The sequence below is a fragment of the Stegostoma tigrinum genome, chromosome 44 (assembly GCF_030684315.1).
Source record: "Stegostoma tigrinum isolate sSteTig4 chromosome 44, sSteTig4.hap1, whole genome shotgun sequence".
Classification (NCBI taxonomy): Eukaryota; Metazoa; Chordata; class Chondrichthyes; order Orectolobiformes; family Stegostomatidae; genus Stegostoma; species Stegostoma tigrinum.
Genome location: NC_081397.1, coordinates 10,588,380 through 10,603,013, shown reverse-complemented (window position 1 = coordinate 10,603,013; position 14,634 = coordinate 10,588,380).

Sequence of the window (14,634 nt, the reverse complement as noted above, 5' to 3'; positions counted from 1 at the left end):
AGAAAAATCTATTCCCGCTCGATGACAAAATTGACAACTATCCGGTGATAAAGGTTGGGATGGTAGTTCCTCTGCCACCATGATATGTTTATGGAAATTGAATGCTGGCTGAATGGATGTAGAATTGTTGCCTGGTTGTTTCTCACCAGTGCAGACTCAGTGAGTGGCAGGATTTTTTGTGGTGCTGCAGATGTCTATGACTATGTTTGTGTGAGTGATAATCATTTTGTATATATCATTTTCTGTTACCTGGAGTTTAAATGGAACTTCATAGCTATTCGTCCTTGCATCACATCTGTAGTTATGGCGTTTGTGTTTTGAACTAATTCTGAATCAGTCAGTACCTGTGCCTGTCAGTCCACCCACACAGAGACAAAGCAAAGTTAATATTACACATCCTGTGACACTTCTTCAGAACAGAGGTTGAACTTCACCACACTCGTTTCTCTTCACAGGTGCAGCCATACCTGCTGAGTTTTTGCAGCAATTTCTACTTCTGTCTCTGATTTCTATCATCTGCAGTTCCTTGATTTTTCCATTTGTCATGCTTTGACACTGAAAATGCATTTGGAATTCACATCATTTATTTGTTGTGTTTATGTATGGGATTAATATTTATCAAAGGAGCAATTCTGTACTGATCAATTATCGGTAAACTAAACTTAAGTATCATTCATCATTTATTTCGTTGACTCATGGCTGTTGGTGACTGCAGTATTTCCTACATCTGTATTAAACATCTACATCTACATCTACTAAGACTGTTGAAACAATGTAACAGAGTGATCACCTGGATTGTAACTTGAAAAATATGCTGAATAAACATAGATCTAATTCAGTTCCTGACTGAATTCAATTTCTAAAACTGACAGAGGCTGATTGATAAAGACATTTATATATTCACACAGCCATCTCTCCCTGTCTGTTTCTGCAATGTCGATATGTGAGTTTAGTCATCAATCTGTTCATGTTAGTATCTGCCATGTGAATGTCTGAGTGCAGTTATCAGTTTGTACCTGTTGGTTTCATGAGCAGTTCATGAGAATTTTGTCACAAAATTCAACAAATTTTTTTCTTCTGATGGAGTGAACAAATGATATTTAGTTTATGACCACGGCAATTACCATGGATTTAAATACATGGGAATTGGATTTCATCGCTCACATTCCGTTCTATTTGTCTCTTATCATGAGAAGCTAGCTCTCTGATATGAAATGCATGAGAAGAAATAATTTTGAATGTTACATGTGCTGAGGTTTGCAGTGGCTGTTACATGTTTTGCACGTGTCAGGTTTGCGTATGTATTTGCAACCCATTGTAAATCACTGTGTGTGTGTGTGTTGAGAGTGTGTTTGTGTGGTGAGAGTGCAACAGCGAAAAAACACATGCACTCAATAAGCATTCTCTGTCAGGCTTTAACACAGGATGTGTGCATTTAAAAGTCACGTTATTTAATTGTTCTGGCTCTGCCTGAGAGATGTGTTGGTCAAACACGATTAATACAATCCTGCTCAGTTACTGATGTGAATGTTTCTGTCCATATCTGAACTCATTATCTACTTCACATATGGTTGGTGTAACTATGCAATGGCATGAACTAATTATTCACCTTACAAGGTGCACTAAGCATTCCTTTAGTGATATAGGAAAGCCTCCGGAGACTAATTGACATCTCTATTTGAAGCTTTTCACGAATGCTTTTAGTGATCTTTGTATTTTATTGTGTACGTAGATTTATATATTTCAACAGAATGATCTGAAGAATCTTTAACTAAAAGTATTTCGTAACGCTATGAATAATTTGAAAGAAACAACAAATTGCTGCATAATGGTGTTATCTGCTGTTTTCATGAAATTCTAGGCTGACAGTCTTTCTGGGATGATTCGTATCCCTTGCCTTAACTAACTCTGTTCACCGAAAGGGACAACATTCTTTCATTAATGAGATTGGAATCAATCACAACTGTAATTTAATCAATGTCTTTGATCCTGTCATACTTATGTGAACCATAATGCCATTAGTTCATCTGTTTGTTATTACAGGAGTTTACTATGCCCTTCAATGTTTGTTCCAAATCTTCAAACTGTCTCGCACAAACCTTCTTCCATGTGTTGTTTGTGCAAATGCTCCCTTTTGCCTCAGAATAACCTCTTCTCATTTTTAAAAAAGTTCATTCACAGTATCAGGGTGTCACTGCCTAGGCTTGCATTTATTGTCGGCCCCTAATTTCCCAGAGGGCAGTTCAGAGTCAAACACATTGCTGTGGGTCTGGAGTCAAGTCGCATGTAGGCTAGACCAGCTAAGAATGCCAGTTTCATTCCCTCAAGGACATGAGTGAACCAGATGCATTCTTTTTTTCCTGACAATGGATTTATTGTCATCATTACATTCTTAATTCCAGATGTTTTTTTTAATTCAAATTCCACCATCTGCTGGGCCGGTGATTGAAGCCATGTCCCCAGAATGTTGTCTGGTCTCTGCATTAACAGTGCAGTGATACGACCACGAAGTCAATGCCTCCCAGATCTGGTGGCTTTTGTTCAGAACTGAGGAAGTGTACCAGGCCTGAAACGTTAACTTTGATTTCTCATCACAGATGCTGCCAGATCTGCTGAGCTTTTCCAGAATCTTCTGCTTATTAATTGTCTTCCTCAGCCACTGATAACATCTAATGTTTCCTTCCATGTCTGTACCGAGTATCCACTCCATACATGGTTACATTGTTACAAGGACAACTTGAACTATTTATATACCTTGACTGTAACTTTAAAAATGCCCTTCCTCAACATGCATTCAATGCAGTTAGTGAGCATATATTTGTGATGAAGATTCAATTGATCCCTCTTCAAATGCTATGAATAACAATGGGCTTTCAAAGATGAACTTTACTGGAACTGCACTGGTTTATAGACAAAAAGAAACATTTGTATTTTGTTGGTGGCGTTTGACTCTTGGATTGAATGTATGTGTCTGGAAATTGAGCTCAATGCAAGTCTTACCCCTATGACTGTGGAAAGTAAATTCTCCACTCTGACAGTGCTCACATACCTGCTGTTTGGTTGGAGCAGCTGGTCACACGATGCTGTACTGAGGAAATATGACATTGTCTTCGCCCATCAATTATTTGCCTGGAGGAAGAAAGAAGAGAATTCTCCTGTAAATTAACATCCAACGATTTTGAAAATATTAAAACTGATCAAGGCAACTGATCAAGACATGAGGTCAGGGCAGAGAGGCAGTTGGGAAGATAAGTGAGTGCTACTTAAGTACTGACCTCGAAGCCAGCGGGTCCTTTTTGCAGCGGAGAGCGGCGCGAGCCGGGCGGACGTGAGGTCAGGGCAGAGAGGCAGTTGGGAAGATAAGTGAGTGCTCCTTAAGTACTGACCTCGAAGCCAGCGGGTCCTTTTTGCAGCGGAGTGCTGTTTAAGTAGGTGTGTTCTCAGCCGCAGGTCCTACATGGTAGGGCCTGCCTCCCACCCTCCTCCTCTAACCTAATTAAGAGTCCACAGACTCACAGCAAACACACAAGGGCTGAGGGAAGTGCCTGGTGAGTAAAGTGCGAGTTTTCGGTGAAGAGGCTCAGTGAGGAGATTACACCACTGTTGAAGACTGTGCAGGCATGATTGCCAAGCTGATTCAAAGTGCTGCATGCATGATGTGGGAGATCAGGGTCACTGATGATGTTTCTGGCTCCTATAGCTATGGTAAGTGTGTACACATTCAGCTTCTGAAGGAAGTTTTTGCAGCACTGACAAAAGAACTCAGGCTCATCAGAGACAATGAGAATTTTCAGGACAGGACCTTCAGCAAGGTCACTACACCGAGGATACCTGAAGAGAGAAGGGGGCTGTCGATGACAAAAGAAGACATGAATGAAGTACAAGAGACCCCAGGGGAAGCACCTATTGTAATCAGGCTGTCTGTCTTGGAAACTGCCGAGACAGACAACACTGCCAGTCCGAGAGGTGGGCAGGTCTGCGAGTCAGAAATTGCTGTAGAGGCAGAGCTGAGAAGTCAGACATCATGGAGAGCTGCGGTAATAGGGGACTCCATTGTGAGAGGGACTGACAAGGGTTTCTGTGGCAACAGGCGAGATTTGAGGATGCTGTGTTACCTTCCTGGTGCCAGGATCCAGGACGTCACTGACAGAGGGCAGAGAATCCTCGAGGGTGAAGGTGAAGAACCAGAGGTGGTGGTGCATGTCGGCACTAATGACGTCGGGAAGAAAAGGAGGAGCATTCTACAGCGGGACTTCAGAGAACTCGGAAGAAGGCTGAAAAGCAGGACTTCCAGGGTAGTTATCTCTGGTTTGCTTCCAGTTCTTCGGGCTGGAGAGGGCAGGAACAGAGAGATAATGGACCTGAACATGTGGCTGTGGGACTGGTGTTGGAAGCAAGGATTTAAATTCTTGGATCACTGGGGTATGTTTTGGGGTTAGAATAAATTGTACAGGAGGGATGGTTTGCATCTTGATAATCGGGGGACCAGCTTTCTGGCAGGCAGGTTTGCCACTGCGACACAGGTGTGTTTAAACTCAGTCATGGGGGGGAGGGGCCAAGCTGGAAATTTAAGAAAGAAGTTAAAGGCAAAGTGAGAATAAGAGAGGTTAAGAAGGACAACAGAATCAACAGAGCAGAAAACTCAAGAAGGGATTGTACAGTATGGCCAAGTGAAATAGGGATTGATAGGAAGGGTGAGGGGAGAAACAAATTAAAAATATTATATATGAATACACGAAGCATAAGAAATAAGGCGGATGAGCTTGAGGCTCAGTTGGAAGTTGGCAAGTATGAAATTGTGGGGATAACTGAGACGTGGCTTCAAGTGGACAGGGGCTGGGAAATGAATATTCAAGGCTATACGTGCTATCGAAAGGACAGACTGGTGGGCAGAGGGGGTAGGGTAGCCCTGTTGGTGAGGAATGATATTCGGTCCCTTGCAAGGGGGGACATAGAGTCAGGAGATGTAGAGTCAGTGTGGATAGAGCTGAGAAATTCTAAGGGTAGAAAGATCCTAATGGGAGTTATCTACAGACCCCCAAACAGTAGTCAGGAGGTAGGGTGCAGGTTGAATCAAGAGTTGAAATTGGCCTGTCACAAAGGTATCACTACAGTTGTTATGGGAGATTTCAACATGCGGGTAGACTGGGAGAATCAGGATGGTACTGGACCCCAAGAAAGGGAGTTTGTAGAGTGCCTCCGAGATGGATTCTTAGAACAGCTTGTACTGGACCCTACCAGGGAGGAGGCAATTCCGGATCTGGTGTTGTGCAATGAACCGGATTTGATCAGGGACCTCCAAGTAAAGGAGCCATTAGGAGGTAGTGACCATAAAATGATAAGTTTTAATCTGCAGTTTGAGAGGGAGAAGGGAGAATCGGAAGTGTCAGTATTGCAGTTGAATAAAGGGAACTATGGAGCTATGAGGAAGGAGCTGGCCAAAGTTCAGTGGTTCAATACCCTAGCAGGGATGGCAGTGGAACAACAATGGCAGGTATTTCTGGATATAATGCAGAAGGTGCAGGATCAGTTCATACCAAAGAGGAAGAAAGATACAAAGGAGAGGCGGGGGCAGCCATGGCCGACGAGGGAAGTTAAGGACTCGATAAAAATAAAAGAGAAGAAGTGTAACATAGCAAAGATGAGTGGGAAGCTGGAGAACTGGGAAGCTTTTAAAGAGCAACAGTGGATAACTAAAAAGGCAATACACAGAGGAAAAAATGAGCTATGAAGGAAAACTAGCCAAAAATATAAAGGAGGATAGTAAAAGCTTTTTTAGGTATGTGAAAAGAAAAAAAATGCTTCCGACTAAAATTGGGCCCTTGAAGTCAGAAACGGGTGAATTTATTATGGGGAACAAGGAAATGGCAAATGAGTTGAATAGGTACTTTGGATCTGTCTTCACTAGGGAAGACGCAAGCAATCTCCCAGATGCAGTAGTGGCTGAAGGACCGAGGGTAATGGACGAACTGAAGAGTATTTATATTAGGCAGGAAATGGTGTTGGATAGACTGTTAGGTCTGAAGGCTCACAAGTCCCCGGGACCTGATGGTGTGCATCCCAGGGTACTTAAGGAGGTGGGCTATAGAAATTGTGGACGCGTTGGTAATTATTTTCCAAGGTGGTTCTATAGATGCAGGATCAGTTCCTGCGGATTGGAGGGTGGCAAATGTATTCCCACTTTTCAAGAAAGGAGGGAGAGAGAAAACAGGAAATTGCAGACCGGTTAGCTTGACGTCAGTGGTGGGAAAGATGCTGGAGTCAATTATAAAAGATGAAATTACGACTCATTTGGATAGCAGTAAGAGAATAGGTCAGAGTCAGTGTGGATTTACGAAGGGGAAATTGTGCTGGACTAATCTTCTGGAATTTTTTGAGGATGTATCTATGAAGATGGATAAGGGAGAGCCCACGGATGTAGTGTACCTGGACTTTCAGAAAGCCTTTGATAAAGTCCCGCAGAGGAGATTAGTGAGCGAGATTAGGACACATGGTATTGGGGGCAAAATACTGAGTTGGATTGAAAATTGGCTGGCTGACAGGAAGCAAAGAGTAGTGATAAACGGGTCCCTTTCAGAATGGCAGACAGTGACCAGTGGGGTACCACAAGGTTCGGTGCTGGGACCGCAGCGGTTTACGAAATATATTAATGATATAGACAAAAGCATTAAAGGTAATATTAGCAAATTTGCTGATGACACAAAGTTGGGTGGCAGTGTGAAATGTGAGGAGGATCTTATTAGAATACAGGTGACTTGGACAGGCTAGGTGAGTGGACGGATGCATGGCAGATGCAGTTTAATGTGGATAAATGTGTGGTTATCCACTTTGGTGGCAAGAACAGAAAGGCAGATTAGTATCTCAACGGAGTCAAGTTAGGTAAAAGGGAAGCACAACGAGATCGAGGTGTTCTTGTACATCAGTCAATGAAAGCAAGCATGCAGGTGTAGCAGGTAGTGAAGAAAGCTAATAGCATGCTGGCCTTCATCACAAGAGAAATTGAGTACAGCAGCAACGAGGTCCTTCTGCAGCTGTACAGGGCCCTGGTGAGACCGCACCTGGAGTATTGTGTGCAGTTTCGGTCTCCAAATTTGAGTAAGGACATTCTGGCTATTGAGGGTGTGCAGCGTAGGTTCACAAGGTCAATTCCCAGAATGGCAGGACTATCGTATGTTGAAAGATTGGAGCGACTGGGCTTGTCTCCACTTGAGTTTAGGAGGATGAGAGGGGATCTGATTGACACGTATAAGATTATTAAGGGATTGGACAATCTGGAGGCAGGAAACATGTTTCCGTTGATGGGGGAGTCCAGAACCAGAGGACACAGTTTAAAAATAAGAGGTAGGGCATTTAGAACAGAATTGAGGAAAAACTTCTTCACCCAGAGAGTGGTGGATATATGGAATGCTCTGCCCCAGAAGCCAGTGGAGGCCAACTCTCTGGATGCTTTCAAGAAAGAGATAGACGGAGCTCTTAAAGATAGTGGAATCAAGGGTTATGGGGATAAGGCAGGAACAGGATACTGATTGTGGATGATCAGCCATGATCATAATCAATGGTAGTGCTGGCTCGAAGGGCCGAATGGCCTACTCCTGCACCCATTGTCCATTAATTAATACTCATCATACTTCCTTGTTTTGAAGCCAACAATTCAAACAGAGAAGAGTTGGCTCCATAATTTACCTGAGCTCCTTCTCGTCTCTTTCTTTGTGCGAAATTCTAAAACAATTTACTAAGATACAAAAGGAAACCAACACCTATACCGTCGATGATTTGAATGCTTACACAGTTCAATGCCGAGCTCCCAATACACTACCTCTTTAAGGGAAGAACAACAGGCACTATTTCAAACAAAAGCAATACGAGTGCTGTGTTTATCCTTTACATGATTAACACATTTGCATGGACTGTGACTTCTTTACGATTCAATGCCAATTCGCAACAAACAACGTGAAACAGAAGCGAAACGAGGAATTACCATCAGCGTTCGGAGAATTAAATATCACAAGCCTGACCCCCAGCAGCAGCTTCTTGCCGCTGTGTCTCCCTCAGCAGGCCCACACACAGCCCGAGAAAGGCCTCTCTCTCCCCGCCCCCAGGCCGCTCACTCCAAGTTCCGGGACCAGTTCCTGCTCCGCTCCGCCTCTTACCAACAGCCCCCGGTTCTCCCTGAACTGAGCCCGAATCAATGCCGGTCTCGGAGCCCCCTCCGTGCCCCAGACTCACATCTCGATGCGCTGCTGGAAGGAGCCTGCTGTTCCCTCGCTTCCCTGGGCGCTGGTCTCTCCATTGCGGTGTTTCAAACAAACCGCTTCCACTCACTGAGTCAATGCCCCCCAATGGTAGCGCTGGGGGAGAGCCTCACGCATGCGCTCCTCCAGCATCTTCGTGTGGGGAATGAACCAGTATCGCGCATGCGCTGCTTTTCACACTATTTTCCAGAAACAATCATTTTCTGAAGAAGGGTCTACGCCCGAAATAATAAAATGTGAGGCTGGATGAACACAGCAGGCCAAGCAGCATCTCAGGAGCACAAAAGCTGACGTTTCGGGCCTAGACCCTTCATCAGAGAGGGGGATGGGGGGAGGGAACTGGAATAAATAGGGAGAGAGGGGGAGGCGGACCGAAGATGGAGAGTAAAGAAGATAGGTGGAGAGGGTGTAGGTGGGGAGGTAGGGAGGGGATAGGTCAGTCCAGGGAAGACGGACAGGTCAAGGAGGTGGGATGAGGTTAGTAGGTAGCTGGGGGTGCGGCTTGGGGTGGGAGGAAGGGATGGGTGAGAGGAAGAACCGGTTAGGGAGGCAGAGACAGGTTGGACTGGTTTTGGGATGCAGTGGGTGGGGGGGAAGAGCTGGGCTGGTTGTGTGGTGCAGTGGGGGGAGGGGATGAACTGGGCTGGTTTAGGGATGCAGTGGGGGAAGGGGAGATTTTGAAACTGGTGAAGTCCACATTGATACCATATGGCTGCAGGGTTCCCAGGCGGAATATGAGTTGCTGTTCCTGCAACCTTCGGGTGGCATCATTGTGGCAGTGCAGGAGGCCCATGATGGACATGTCATCAAGAGAATGGGAGGGGGAGTGGAAATGGTTTGCGACTGGGAGGTGCAGTTGTTTGTTGCGAACTGAGCGGAGGTGTTCTGCAAAGCGGTCCCCAAGCCTCCGCTTGGTTTCCCCAATGTAGAGGAAGCCGCACCGGGTACAGTGGATGCAGTATATCACATTGGCAGATGTGCAGGTGAACCTCTGCTTAATGTGGAATGTCATCTTGGGGCCTGGGATGGGGGTGAGGGAGGAGGTGTGGGGACAAGTGTAGCATTTCCTGCGCTTGCAGGGGAAGGTGCCGGGTGTGGTGGGGTTGGAGGGCAGTGTGGAGCGAACAAGGGAGTCACGGAGAGAGTGGTCTCTCCGGAAAGCAGACAGGGGAGGGGATGGAAAAATGTCTTGGGTGGTGGGGTCGGATTGTAAATGGCGGAAGTGTTGGAGGATAATGCGTTGTATCCGGAGGTTGGTAGGGTGGTGTGTGAGAACGAGGGGGATCCTCTTGGGGCGGTTGTTGCGGGGGCGGGGTGTGAGGGATGTGTCGCGGGAGATGCGGGAGACGCGGTCAAGGGCGTTCTCAATCACTGTGGGGGGAAAGTTGCGGTCCTTAAAGAACTTGGACATCTGGGATGTGCGGGAGTGGAATGTCTTATCGTGGGAGCAGATGCGGCGGAGGCGGAGGAATTGGGAATAGGGGATGGAATTTTTGCAGGAGGGTGGGTGGGAGGAGGTGTATTCTAGGTAGCTGTGGGAGTCGGTGGGCTTGAAATGGACATCAGTTACAAGCTGGTTGCCTGAGATGGAGACTGAGAGGTCCAGGAAGGTGAGGGATGTGCTGGAGATGGCCCAGGTGAACTGAAGGTTGGGGTGGAAGGTGTTGGTGAAGTGGATGAACTGTTCGAGCTCCTCTGGGGAGCAAGAGGCGGCGCCGATACAGTCATCAATGTACCGGAGGAAGAGGTGGGGTTTGGGGCCTGTGTAGGTGCGGAAGATGGACTGTTCCACGTAACCTACAAAGAGGCAGGCATAGCTGGGGCCCATGCGGGTGCCCATGGCCACCCCCTTGGTCTGTAGGAAGTGGGAGGAGTCAAAAGAGAAGTTGTTGAGTGTGAGGACGAGTTCCGCTAGGCGGATGAGAGTGTCGGTGGAGGGGGCCTGGTCGGGCCTGCGGGACAGGAAGAAGCGGAGGGCCTTGAGGCCATCTCCATGCGGAATGCAGGTGTACAGGGACTGGACGTCCATGGTGAATATGAGGTGTTGGGGGCCAGGGAATTGGAAGTCCTGGAGGAGGTGGAGGGCGTGGGTGGTGTCACGGACATAGGTGGGGAGTTCCTGGACCAAAGGGGAGAAAATGGAGTCCAGATAGGTGGAGATGAGTTCGGTGGGGCAGGAGCAGGCTGAGACGATGGGTCGACCGGGGCAGGCAGGTTTGTGGATTTTGGGAAGGAGATAGAAACGGGCCGTGCGGGGTTGGGGAACAATGAGGTTGGAGGCTGTGGGTGGGAGGTCCCCTGAGGTGATGAGGTCATGAATGGTGTTGGAGATGATGGTTTGGTGCTCGGGTGTGGGGTCATGATCGAGGAGGCGGTAGGAGGTGGTGTCGGAGAGTTGGCGTCTGGCCTCGGCGATGTAGAGGTCAGTGCGCCATACTACCACTGCGCCACCCTTGTCTGCGGGTTTGATGGTGAGGTTGGGGTTGGAGCGGAGGGAGCGGAGGGCTGCCCGTTCTGCGGGGGAGAGGTTGGAGTGGGTGAGAGGGGTGGAGAGGTTGAGGCGGTTGATGTCTCGACGGCAGTTGGAGATGAAGAGGTCGAGGGAGGGTAGGAGGCCTGGGGGTGGTGTCCAGGAGGAGGACTTGTGTTGGAAGCGGGTGAAGGGGTCAGTGGAAGGAGGGTTGGGTTCCCGGTTGAAGAAGTAGGCATGGAGGCGAAGACGGCGGAAAAACTGCTCTATGTCCGACCGTGACTGGTATTCGTTAATGTGTGGTTGTAGGGGGTCAAAGGTGAGATGGCCTCAAGGCCCTCCGCTTCTTCCTGTCCCGCAGGCCCGACCAGGCCCCCTCCACCGACACTCTCATCCGCCTAGCGGAACTCATCCTCACACTCAACAACTTCTCTTTTGACTCCTCCCACTTCCTACAGACCAAGGGGGTGGCCATGGGCACCCGCATGGGCCCCAGCTATGCCTGCCTCTTTGTAGGTTACGTGGAACAGTCCATCTTCCGCACCTACACAGGCCCCAAACCCCACCTCTTCCTCCGGTACATTGATGACTGTATCGGCGCCGCCTCTTGCTCCGCAGAGGAGCTCTAACAGTTCATCCACTTCACCAACACCTTCCACCCCAACCTTCAGTTCACCTGGGCCATCTCCAGCACATCCCTCACCTTCCTGGACCTCTCAGTCTCCATCTCAGGCAACCAGCTTGTAACTGATGTCCATTTCAAGCCCACCGACTCCCACAGCTACCTAGAATACACCTCCTCCCACCCACCCTCCTGCAAAAATTCCATCCCCTATTCCCAATTCCTCCGCCTCCGCCGCATCTGCTCCCACGATAAGACATTCCACTCCCGCACATCCCAGATGTCCAAGTTCTTTAAGGACCGCAACTTTCCCCCCACGGTGATTGAGAACGCCCTTGACCGCGTCTCCCGCATCTCCCGCGACACATCCCTCACACCCCGCCCCCGCCACAACCGCCCCAAGAGGATCACCCTCATTCTCACACACCACCCTACCAACCTCCGGATACAACGCATTATCCTCCGACACTTCCGCCATTTACAATCCAACCCCACCACCCAAGACATTTTTCCATCTCCTCCCCTGTCTGCTTTCCGGAGAGACCACTCTCTCCGTGACTCCCTTGTTCGCTCCACACTGCCCTCCAACCCCACCACACCCGGCACCTTCCCCTGCAAGCGCAGGAAATGCTACACTTGTCCCCACACCTCCTCCCTCACCCCCATCCCAGGCCCCAAGATGACATTCCACATTAAGCAGAGGTTCACCTGCACATCTGCCAATGTGATATACTGCATCCACTGTACCCGGTGCGGCTTCCTCTACATTGGGGAAACCAAGCGGAGGCTTGGGGACCGCTTTGCAGAACACCTCCGCTCAGTTCGCAACAAACAACTGCACCTCCCAGTCGCAAACCATTTCCACTCCCCCTCCCATTCTCTTGATGACATGTCCATCATGGGCCTCCTGCACTGCCACAATGATGCCACCCGAAGGTTGCAGGAACAGCAACTCATATTCCGCCTGGGAACCCTGCAGCCATATGGTATCAATGTGGACTTCACCAGTTTCAAAATCTCCCCTTCCCCCACTGCATCCCTAAACCAGCCCAGTTCATCCCCTCCCCCCACTGCACCACACAACCAGCCCAGCTCTTCCCCCCCACCCACTGCTTCCCAAAACCAGTCCAACCTGTCTCTGCCTCCCTAACCGGTTCTTCCTCTCACCCATCCCTTCCTCCCACCCCAAGCCGCACCCCCAGCTACCTACTAACCTCATCCCACCTCCTTGACCTGTCCGTCTTCCCTGGACTGACCTATCCCCTCCCTACCTCCCCACCTACACCCTCTCCACCTATCTTCTTCACTCTCCATCTTCGGTCCGCCTCCCCCTCTCTCCCTATTTATTCCAGTTCCCTCCCCCCATCCCCCTCTCTGATGAAGGGTCTAGGCCCGAAACATCAGCTTTTGTGCTCCTGAGATGCTGCTTGGCCTGCTGTGTTCATCCAGCCTCACATTTTATTATCTTGGAATCTCCAGCATCTGCAGTTCCCATTATCTCTAGGCCCGAAATGTCAGCTTTCCTGCTCCGAAGCAGCTGCTTGGCCAGCTGCGTTCATCCACCTCTACAACTTGTTATCTTATAGCCTATGTATTCTCACATTGGCCTTAGTAGGAAGTTCCAGGGTCTTGATCCAGCGACAGTGAAGCGACGGATATATTTCTAAGTTAGTGTGGTGCGTGGCTTGGAGGAGAACTTGCTCTATATCAAGAACGTGTTCCTCCTCATCAGCTGCCCAAAACCGTTTAAATGGATGTATTCGTCAGTATGGAAGGTGCTCTTTTTACAGTTTACAAAACAGTCATTTAAGAGGTCAATTTAACACCGTTTTTGACCCAAGGAAGAGGCGTACAAATTGAGAAAAAGAACTTGAAAAAAATTAAAAGTACCTGAAGCTGGGGAACAATTTAAAATCAGGAAAGAAGGAATAAACGAATGCATTGATTATGAATGAGGAAATGAGGAAAAGGTTATAATTGCAGAAGCCATTAAAAACTAACTTTTAATGTCTTGATAAATATGTAAAAGGAGAATGGAAATAAACCTACGTTGATAAACACAAATGTACCTCACTTACAATGAAAATCCAACTGAATACTCACTGTCGTTCTATGTTCACATAGGATGACACACATAACACGTCAGGAATGTTGGGGAAAAGAGAGTTGAATGAGATGGAGAAACTGAATCAAGTCAGTATTGTTCAGTAAATTGTGTTGGGAAAATTGATAGGACTGAAGGCTGGGAACCAGGGACGGATAACTAATATCCCAGAGCTCATAGTGGGTGTATTGATGGCGATGTTCCAGATCTTCATAGGAGCTACAATAACTTCCAAAGATTGGAGGGTAGCTAATGTAAACAATCTATTTGTAAGAGGTGTGTAGAGGTAAAACTTGTAATTTTAGACCAGTCAGCCTGCAGGGGGAAAAAATGCAGATAATTGGGATAAAATATCACGATCAGACAAAGTCAGCATGGATTTGAAAGAACTGCTCGTCTGCTGTACTGTTCTATGTTCCCAGCCTGACAAATCTACCGGAGTAGGGATGATAAAGCAGATGAGTTCATTTTAATTTACAAGAAAAAACTTTTTAACAAAATCCAACATAAGATATTAGCATGTGAACATCAAGGAAATGTGATTGGTGCAAAGCATTCTGAATGATTTTATTTTTAATTAGCTGGATAATAGGAAACTCGAAGGGGGAATGAATGGATTTTTTTTCTCAATGGCAAGAATCAGTTTTAGGATGAAAACTCTTTGCAATACATTCACAGTGATTTGGATGAGGGAAACAAATGTAATATCTCCAGGTTTTAAAATGACACAAAGTTAGTTGGATGGTCAGCTCTAAAAGAGGATGCATTGTGTGGGATGAAATCGAGACAGTGGGCAAATGAATATCTGACACTGTTTAATGTGGGTAACTGTTTGGTTATCCAATTTGGTAACAAAATAAAAGGAAGGGAGGTCATTTTCTGAATGTCGATAAAGTGACACAGTGATATTTGCAACAAGACCTGTGTGTCTCATACACAAATCATTGAAAGTAAGTATGCAGGTGCAGCAGACAGTGAGGAAGGCGAGAGGTATGTTGGCCTTTGTGGAACGTGGATTTGAGCATGGGGAAACAGTGAATTGTGACAATTTATCATGACATCTGTGAGACAGCAGTTAGAATATTGAGAGCAGGTTTGGCCTTCTTACTGAGTAAGGATGAGATTGCTATGAATATAATTTTAACAGGCAGCTTACTGGGATGAAGGAGAGGTTGAATTGGTTGTG